Source organism: Amblyomma maculatum, chromosome 11 (genome assembly GCF_055883805.1).
Source record: "Amblyomma maculatum isolate TAMU_Amacu chromosome 11, ASM5588380v1, whole genome shotgun sequence".
In the NCBI taxonomy this organism is placed as follows: domain Eukaryota; kingdom Metazoa; phylum Arthropoda; class Arachnida; order Ixodida; family Ixodidae; genus Amblyomma; species Amblyomma maculatum.
This window is the reverse complement of record NC_139354.1, coordinates 7,811,147-7,820,676: the sequence shown is the minus strand read 5'-3', so window position 1 is coordinate 7,820,676 and position 9,530 is coordinate 7,811,147.

Here is a 9,530-nt window from a genome sequence, read left to right as displayed (position 1 = left end):
CGTTATGCGGACAGAAATCTGTGAACATAGCGAAGTAATGCTTTCGCATTAATAAGCTGGTTAACGGAAAACGAAAGGCGCGATATCTGTCAATCTTTTTTCTGTGCACATCTGAACCGCGCAGCAAGGAGAGGAAGGTAGCAGTTAAAGTGGACAGAAAGAGGAGCCGTAGTGGAGGGCTGAGGAGTAATTTCGACATCCTGGGGATCTTTAACGTGCACTGACATCGCACAGCACACGGACGTCTCTCCGTTTCACCTCCATCGAAACGCAGCTGCCAGTGGTAGGGTTTGAGCCGGGGTACTCAGGCACAGTAGTCGTGCATCTTACTGCGCCACCGCGACAAGGCAAGATGTCTGGTGTCATATCGCATAATGTGGTAGCTTGACAGTATACCTTTGCCTATGTCTGATACAGTCATAATCATCAGCCGGACTGCATACTCACTGCAAGGCAAATGCCTGTCCCATATTCCTCCGTGTTGTCGTATGTGCGCAATTCTAAGAACACACACACACACACACACACACACACACACACACACACACACACACACACACACACACACACACACACACACACACACACACACACACACACACACACACACACACACACACACACACACACACACACACACACACACACACACACACACACACGCACACGCACACGCACACGCACACGCACACGCACACACGCACGCACACGCACACGCACACGCACACGCACACGCACACACACACACACACACACACACACACACACACACACACACACACACACACACACACACACACACACACACACACACACACACACACACACACACACACACACACACACACACATGATTTTATCATTGTTCGAACGCATTAGCTTTGTACCGCTGTGACGAAAATAAAATAAATGTCTTGAGGCGGCGTCGTGGGCGACGTCGAACAGTTAAAGCATCGCAGCTTTGAAAATTCCCATCATGTCCCTGTCGAAATTTTAACACGAGAATGTTAATTAGTACCCCATGCCGAGGAAAATTTGTCAAGCGGCGTCGGCGTCGACTGTTTGAAGACTCGCGACCTGAAAAACTCTGGCGGGCAGTTTTCGGTATGGTGACAAAGCTTGGAACTGACTTGTCTGCGGGTCATGACTTCACCAGACCAGATGGCACGGAAATCCGAATCGAATACACCAGGACCTTTGCGGCACCCCCTATTTGAAGCCTCGCAGGGTGTGAAACTCCACGAGCATGAGTCTGGCAGGTGGTAGATGAAGGTGACATGGTGGCTAGGTATTGCTTTGTCGGGAGTTTCCTGAAAGAAAATTGCCACCGCACAAAGAATTGATTTAGTTTGGTTTGGTTCATGAGGCTTGACGTCCTAAAGCGACTCAATGTTTGAGAAACGCCGTAATGGATGGCTCCGGAAATTTAAACCACCTGGGGTTCTTTTGCGTGGTATACTGACATCGCGCAGTACACGGGCGCCTTGCTTTTCGCCTCCATGGGAGAGCGCATCCAATCTTGCGTCCTTGGGCGCAGAAATTGAGCGCCCTATCTATTGCACCACCATGGTGGGGGAAAAAGAATTATTCCGGAACGAGAATGAATTCCTCTCATTTGTGCACATTGCCGATAATTTATTCATGTAGCACAAAACTAACGCTCACTCATACACGACTCATGAATCTCGGTTATCGTCTGTATTTTTTCTACTCTTCCTCCTAGAAGGCTAGGGAAGGCTTTGCAAAACACGAGGCGGGGAGATGATAATATTGTGTTCCGCAAGCTTGAACTACTGGCGTATAAGATTGTTTTCAGACGGTTGAAGGCGAAGGATGACCAGAGGCAGTGTAGAACGTTGCTTCTTTCTCTGATTGTTTGTTCCTCATACGGCACGAGCAAAATAAACACTTTATTTTTTCCGGATGCTTCATATTTTCTTTGCACGAGTTGGTATTGATTTTTCGAACTCCTCTGATGTTGTTTAAGAGAGGACTGATTAATTCATTTTGGCAAAGCTATACTTTCTACGATGTTCTCTCACGACCACGGAAACCTGTGGTTTTGATTTCCTTCTTTCATTTACAATAATTTGGAGCAAGTTTATGTGCTCCTAACTTCAATTTTGCCGATAAAATATAGCCTGATTCTCTCTGGCTGTCATATTACAAAACGTCTCTAATTGATTTCTTGCTTTCAAATGGTATTGTCCTGTACCTTTTTCCTGACTCGGGGGCATATGCCGACAACGGCATTACGCTAGCGCTACAGAACGAGAAAGTACCGTGTCTATTTTCCTTTCCATCTTTTCAAGGTACCCTGTCTATTTTCTTGACAATCTGCACTGGTCATCGATGACAATCAAGAGGACCAGGCGGAATGCCGAAAAGACCACAGCGGGGATGATGCACACTTGCTGTGTACAGTGAATCAATTTGTGAAACCAAAAGCTTCGTAAAATGTGCTCCTTGAGAAATAAATGTACTAATAGCAATTCACGGCTGGTGACAAAGACGTCTCCTTATATAAGGTGGGCTGAAGGCAGCCGTAATGCCGGCGATAGATAGCTGCTTCTGACAAAAAACCAGAGCAACAAAACAAAAACAAAAAAACGAGACAAAGGCAGAACAATTATATAGCATGTGCAGTTATACACGTTTCTTAGCGTGCAAGGTTTCTGAACCTTTTATCACGATTTTTTGTTTCCTCATGTTCAGTAGCAAACACACTCTGCAGTGTACGTTGTTGCAGATGAATACTTATCTCGTTCCTGATCCATACCGATATTCCCAGAAGAACGAGCACGTCACCTGGGTGCTTTCGTTGTGTTTGCTCAAGCGAAGCCCTATCTTTCAGTCATATTTCTCCTGGATGAACGCATAAAGCTCGGTTTCAACTATTCAGTCATGCAAAGAAACAATACATGCAGTTGACTACCAACTTATATATTAGAATCAGCTGGTTTTCGCATAATTTAGAGAATACAAATATGCTTAGCGTTTACAAATTCAACCATGTAAATAATTTCTGGAGCAGACCAGAAGCAAATTCTTGTTACTGCACAGAAAATTTGATTCATTTTTTTATATTTCTTCAGCTTTAGCCAAGGAAAAAAAAAGCCTACTACAGATTATTCTTCCTAGACAGCAGTTTTTCGAAGAAATGTAACGTTTTTTAATAAGCAGTATTTACCTCGTTTCTGATGCATACTGATATCCCCAGATGAAAGCGCTTTTTTTGTGTGTTTGCTTGAGCGCAGACCTGTGTTTGAGTCATATTTCTACTTGGTGAACTCCTAAAGCTCGTTTTAAACTATTCAGTCTTACGAAGAAACAGTAATGCAGTTTGCTGCGAACTTAACTATTAGAATCAGCGGGTTTTTGAGTAATTTATAGAATATAAATATGCTTCGCGTTGACAAAACCAACCATACAAAAAATTAGCCCCAGCACGCGAGAAGCAAATGCCTGTGTCTGCGCAGAACACTTTATTCTTTTTTTATATATATATTTCTTCAGTTTCAGCATAGGGGGAAAAAGCGTAATACAGATGATACCTCCTCGGCTGCAGTTTCCTCAGCAAATGTAATGCTTTGTAATAAGCGAGGTATCCGTAACTACTTAAGGTATTGCTACAAGCATTAAGGGACTACGCCAACTTAACCATTGGGGGAAAACAACGATTCTTGCCCAAGCTTTGTTGGTGCACGTTACGGTAGCAATACAGGGTTTGTCAGGAAGTGTAATGTCCGCAAGCGCTACGATCGAGTAATGAACGAAATGTCTCTGTGCTGCCAAATTCGTCTCAAACTTAATCGAAAACTGCTTTCTGGGCTTAGTGGCGCAACCTACATGAGAAATTTAACAGTGGGCGCTGGTGCGATTCGTACGACCATTTTCTTTTTCTTTTTTTTATGTTTATATTACCTCTGTAGCATAGTGTCCAAGCTTGTTCACTGCTTTTATATTTCCTACGTGATTCCAAGGCGAAGTATTTTGCAGTATAAGAATTTGAATAGGCTTAATAAAGGTCGTTAAAAACTTTTTCAGCGCGAGAAGTCGCATAATAAACATTTTCACGTTGCCTATTCCACGTACTGAGAGAGCAAGCACAGGTGTTTAACAGACTTATTTCATGCTAAAGCAGAAAGATGTAACAGCCTCCTTTAGGAAGAAGAAGCGCTGTGAAAGAAATATACTGTCGCTAGGCGCAACACTAGGCTGGGTTTATTCTTATCGTAACAAGCCTCTCCCTTTTCCATACTCGACTTACTGCCGTGAGCTTTGCTATTCAAGATTTCATAAAAACTCTTATAAAGTGGCCAATACTCCCCCCACGTAGAGCGAACACTACATGGCATAAGCCGTCATGAAATCCTTTGAAAGGTTGTTTACATGTTAGCAGCACCACACCAAAGGCTACCCATCGGTTTTAAATCGACGGACACGCTATAAAAGTCTCGCATTTAGGTCAGTTTCTTCACGTGCAGTTGAATAAGATGGAGATTTTTTTATGGTCTCTGTGGCCTGAGTGAATAGGCGTCGTTAGTAAGGCGGGTTGCGAGATAATTTCTTTCTGCTAAAGACACTCCAGTGCAAATTTTTATTATTTTGCTGACACATATAGCAACATACCACAGCTGGATACTTGGGCATATCTTTATGATAAATCGGCAGTAAGAGGGAGCTTGGTCACACAACCTTGTATGGGAGCGCTGATATACAAGCCATTAGTGTTTGCGAAAACCAACCACTTTCAATGATGATCGGAGTTCTTCAATATCCAGAGAGCACGTCCAAACTAGGATCCATCCGGTACTACTTGTCTGGATGAAAGTATATGCCTCAGATAGAATTATAGAAATTCTTTTGTGGTCAATTTTATTATGCAGATAGTTGTAAAATTTTAGTGAATTGTAAAAATTGTCATTAACACCATGACACATCCTTGCTTTTTTGCTAGTGAGGTGCTTGCAGCAGCTTGCCGATAGCAAGAATTTAGATACTGCGGTTGGTGGCTAAAGTGATTAGAATGAATTTAACAAACGTGTGCGTACACATTAACATGGGACAAAACATATAATACGCCCATGCCTGTGAAAGCCACAGTTTTGATGTCCATCAGAGCATTTACTTGTTTCTTGTAATAATCGCAGTGCTTTTTCAAATTTGACGCAGTATTGCATTCAAATTTAGGTGAACTCTAAAGGTCAAGGCATACACTGTTTTTGATATTGCTTATATAAGTCTTTTTAAACTTCGCTTTTTGCTGATAGTAAAAAAAAATACCATTCGTAAGAATTAAGACGATAATCGTTAAAAACAATAAACTCTTGGGCATGTACATTCTACTACGTACATCTTTTAAGCCATAGTCTCTGACCACTAGAGGCAATTTGCTCTATACTGACAGATGTAACATATCATTTCCTTTTTTAGATGCAGTATGCAGTGATTTCGTGAAAGTAGAACAAGGAAAGAAAGCACAACAAAAATATATAGAACAGAAACGCGATGAATAGATGCTTTGTGGAGAATACTATTGTGATTTTGAAGAAAAAAAAGTAATACTACTATGTGCTATTCCGTCCTATGTACGAATGTCAGAAAGTAGGTCAGTTGTGGGCAGAAGTGCTCACAAATTGTAAACATTTACAATGTCTTTTAGCCGGCGAAGTAAGCAAAATACTGTCAGAGAAGCCGAAGCTAATCAACATCAGAGTCCTCGGCGAAGTACACATATAGGAGCAAGTAGAGAAGAAAAGGCACTGGGCTACAGAGATTATTTGTTTTTTTCCTAGAGTCCGTAACACATGCCCCGTTTTTTGCCGAATGTACACAATTACGAACCTGCCTGGAGGCTTTCATTTGGAAGCATTCATTTACCTAGAGGTGGACCCATCACAAAAGTGTCTCCTTGCAAAATAAGCGGAAGTCGTAGAAGTGCGTAGAAGTACAAACATACCACAGAGCTAATTTCATTTATATATAAATACGGTCTTACGTCATTTTGTTATGAGGAAGTAGAGTAAATGAAACAATACGCAAATAATCAGCCAGAAAAAAGCCATTCCTAAGCTCTTTTCAAATTATTCTTCTTGTAATCTGGCGGATATGGTTAGCTACAGTGACTTAAAGCTAGCAGAGAGTCCAACAAGCCGCTTTCATGGGCGTTGAACATGCATTTCCTGGCTTTACTTTTAAACATGATGTGAATTCGCGGACGTAGAGAAACACTCTGCATTAAAAACGGCGAAAACTTAGCATCCTGAATATGTGAAATCATAGATGCTTAGAGGAGTTAAAAACATACAAAAACAATGCGAATTTAAAAGTCCCAAATAATCAGTTTGGTTTGGTTTGGTTTGTGGGGTTTAACGTCCCAAAGCGACTCAGGCTATGAGAGACGCCGTAGTGGAGAACTCCGGAAATTTCGACCACCTGGGGTTCTTTAACGTGCACTGACATCGCACAGCACACGGGCGCCTTGCTTTTCGCCTCCATCGAAAAGCGGCCGCCGAGGCCGGGATTCGATCCCGCGTCCTTGGGAACAGTAGTCGTGCCTAGAACTAGGGCGAACAATCAATAATGACAGCTGTTTCACTCGCTTGTCCCGGGATATCCTGCATAATTCGCCTAGTGGACCATCTGAAATATGTCGCAATAAATGAATCGCACTACAAAAATTAAAATTTGGTTTCGCACCCGATGACTTCATTCAATAAAAGCATCCGAAGTATCCGATGGCTCTCTGGTGACGTTTTAATAGCCTTTAGTTCACGACATATATCAGTACTCTAAAAAGTACAAGACAACAATGTTACATAATATAACTGACACGTTATTGAACAAATGACGAGGCCGACAAGGTGTGTGAACTTTGTACTCAGCGCGTATAACTTTGCGCGGAACACTAGAATGTAAGTGGCAGTTTACTTAGAGAGATGCATTGAGAGTTTTCAGAGCAAGGTCATTTCATTAAATGATCAGATTCACAAAACCTGTAATATGTTATAGTTAATTTCAAATGTTCGAAAGGCGTGGGAAATGGATGGGCTTCCCTATACGGCAGGTGTTCTTGCTGTTTCTTCTGCTGCCTTCGCTCGTACCGAGTGGTGTTGGTGACCACCGCTGCGTCCGTGGCTCAGTGACACATTGCGGTGCGGAGATGACGACTTCTCTTCTCGGACTGTACACGTTTATTTACACTTTTTACAATTGGCGTATTTACACAAATGTCGTCGGATGCGACATCAAACGTAGAGGGCTAACTGCGACTGGTGAACGATCTGAGGTCAGAGGCTAGCAGAATCAGACCTTGGCCTCCTGCTACACTTTAGGCCGGAGTCCCTTGAGACCTCCGTCAGCCTAGCCTCCCTCTCGAACCACCCGTCTGCTCTCTACTCTCGTCCGAGCCCAACTCTCCTCCGAGCCCAACTGTCCAACATTCCAGTTTTGTCCGTTGACCAATCAACGTACGCCACTCTGTGGCCAATAACATGCAGTCCTTTAAAATGGGCTGGCCAATCATTGTGCCACACATACCCTCTCCTACGCATGTCAAATAAAACACACACAAAGCACGCACTAAGCGGCGAGTGGTTGCGCACACAAACACATACATCTGCAACTTTTCCCTCTCCAAAATCCTCCCACGCAAGAGGCGCCAAGCAGTCGCAAAACCCAACGGCGTCGACGGTTACACTTCCGAAAATACATAAAAACACACACGCGCAAACCTCAGGCCAACACATTCCGATCCCTGCCCTTGGCCGGTTGCGCGCGGGCGGTGGATTCAAAGGGACACACAGGCGTCTTCACGGGAAGACGTGTCAACAGCGCGTTCTCCCAAGGCCCGTGTTACGCCGCGTTTCGGGATTTATGGCCTCCGCGCCCTCTCCACCCGAACCGGGAGACACCGCAGTTAGCGCCGAACCCACAACCACGTGTTTATGCTGTGCGCTCTAACTGCACTGTCCTGCCTGGTCCCCAGTAGATTTTCAAGACCTCGAGTGGCAGCAGTTACGTCGTAAGAGGCGTAGGTACGAGAAGAAGAAGACGACGACGACGGTGAAGTAAAAGAAGGTGAAGAAGAAAAAGAGGACGAAAAAGGAGGAGGAGAAGACGAACAAGAAAAAGAAGGCGAAGAAGAAGACGAAAAGACGAAGAAGAAGACAAAGAAGAAGACGAAGAAGAAGACGAAGAAGAAGACGAAGAAGAAGACGAAGAAGTTGAAGAAGAAGACGATAAATAAGAACGCTCGGTCACGCGCAGCTAATGCTTTCACTCCACATTCAGTTCATCAGCGTTGAACCCTTCTCATTTTATTAGTTCGTGAGCTCTACTCTTCCCATGCACTAACCTTAAGATCAATGAATGGTGCGGCTGTGACCTTGAACTTTCCTCGTGTAAAACTGCTGCACACTCGCGTGCTGAACAGTAAACACGGCCGTTAGCATCAAGCTCCCACTGCGAAATAATGTCATGCTGTGCATTGAGCATCGTCTCTTCATGAAGTTTCATATTCGCGCGCTCCTTTATTTAACCTAAGTAAATACGTCATACACATACGCCGTTTCGTTAAAGACAGAGACCGCAGCCGTGCTAGACAGCCTGCCGAGACCATCGAACAAAGAAAAACCATACTAGCCCGCTGCCGAGAAGCTCACCAAGCGCGAACGCGAGTCAAATCGATGCGGCAGCAGCGAGTGCACCGATCGTCAACGCTCGTGAAACTTTGTTCAACGATGGTTGAAACTTCACAATTTTTTCCCTCTCTTTCAGCTAGCGAGATAATGATATATCGGGATGCTGCTGTGCTCTTTTGGGTAATCCAAGAAGATACTAAATGAGTTTTAATCTGTATTTGGTGATAAAGAGCATTCGCAATTTAACCGTCTTAAAAAAGCCTGTGCTTTAATTTCTGTGACATCAAAAAGTAAATGCATAGAGCTTGGCATGTTGACAGAAAGCAGCTATCATATGATCCTTCATATGCACGCCGCTCAAGTTAGCATTTTATAACTACCACTGCTCAGTCTAGGTCTTATCAAAACCTATCTTAACAGTCACATGCAGTGCTTCTGATATGGAACATTTATAATGGGTAATAATGATGCAAACTGATTTCATATAAAGATAAATGAACGAACCACGGTTCTTTGCGATTTATTGTTTACGGTCAAAAACAAAAATATACCTAACAATGACTGCTTATCCGCTTAGAAAATCTCTTCGAGCCAGATCACTATTGCGGTGAGAACTGCGCGAACTTAAGTCCCTGAAGTGCAACCACCATTTTTTGTGTTTGTATAAATCCAAACTTAAGAGTGGAATAGTTCTGTTTTGCTTCAAAGAACTGGTTTATCTTTCTTCACGGCCATAAAATTGTTTTTCGATGGGGTGATTGGCAGCAATATTTTGTGCTCTTCTTGCTTTCAGGAGTCGCTCAAACGCAGGTGCTTCCTTCGAATTCGACGAAGGCAAATCGAACCCGCTGCGCAAAGCTGGACAACAAAGCTCGTTGTTAGGCC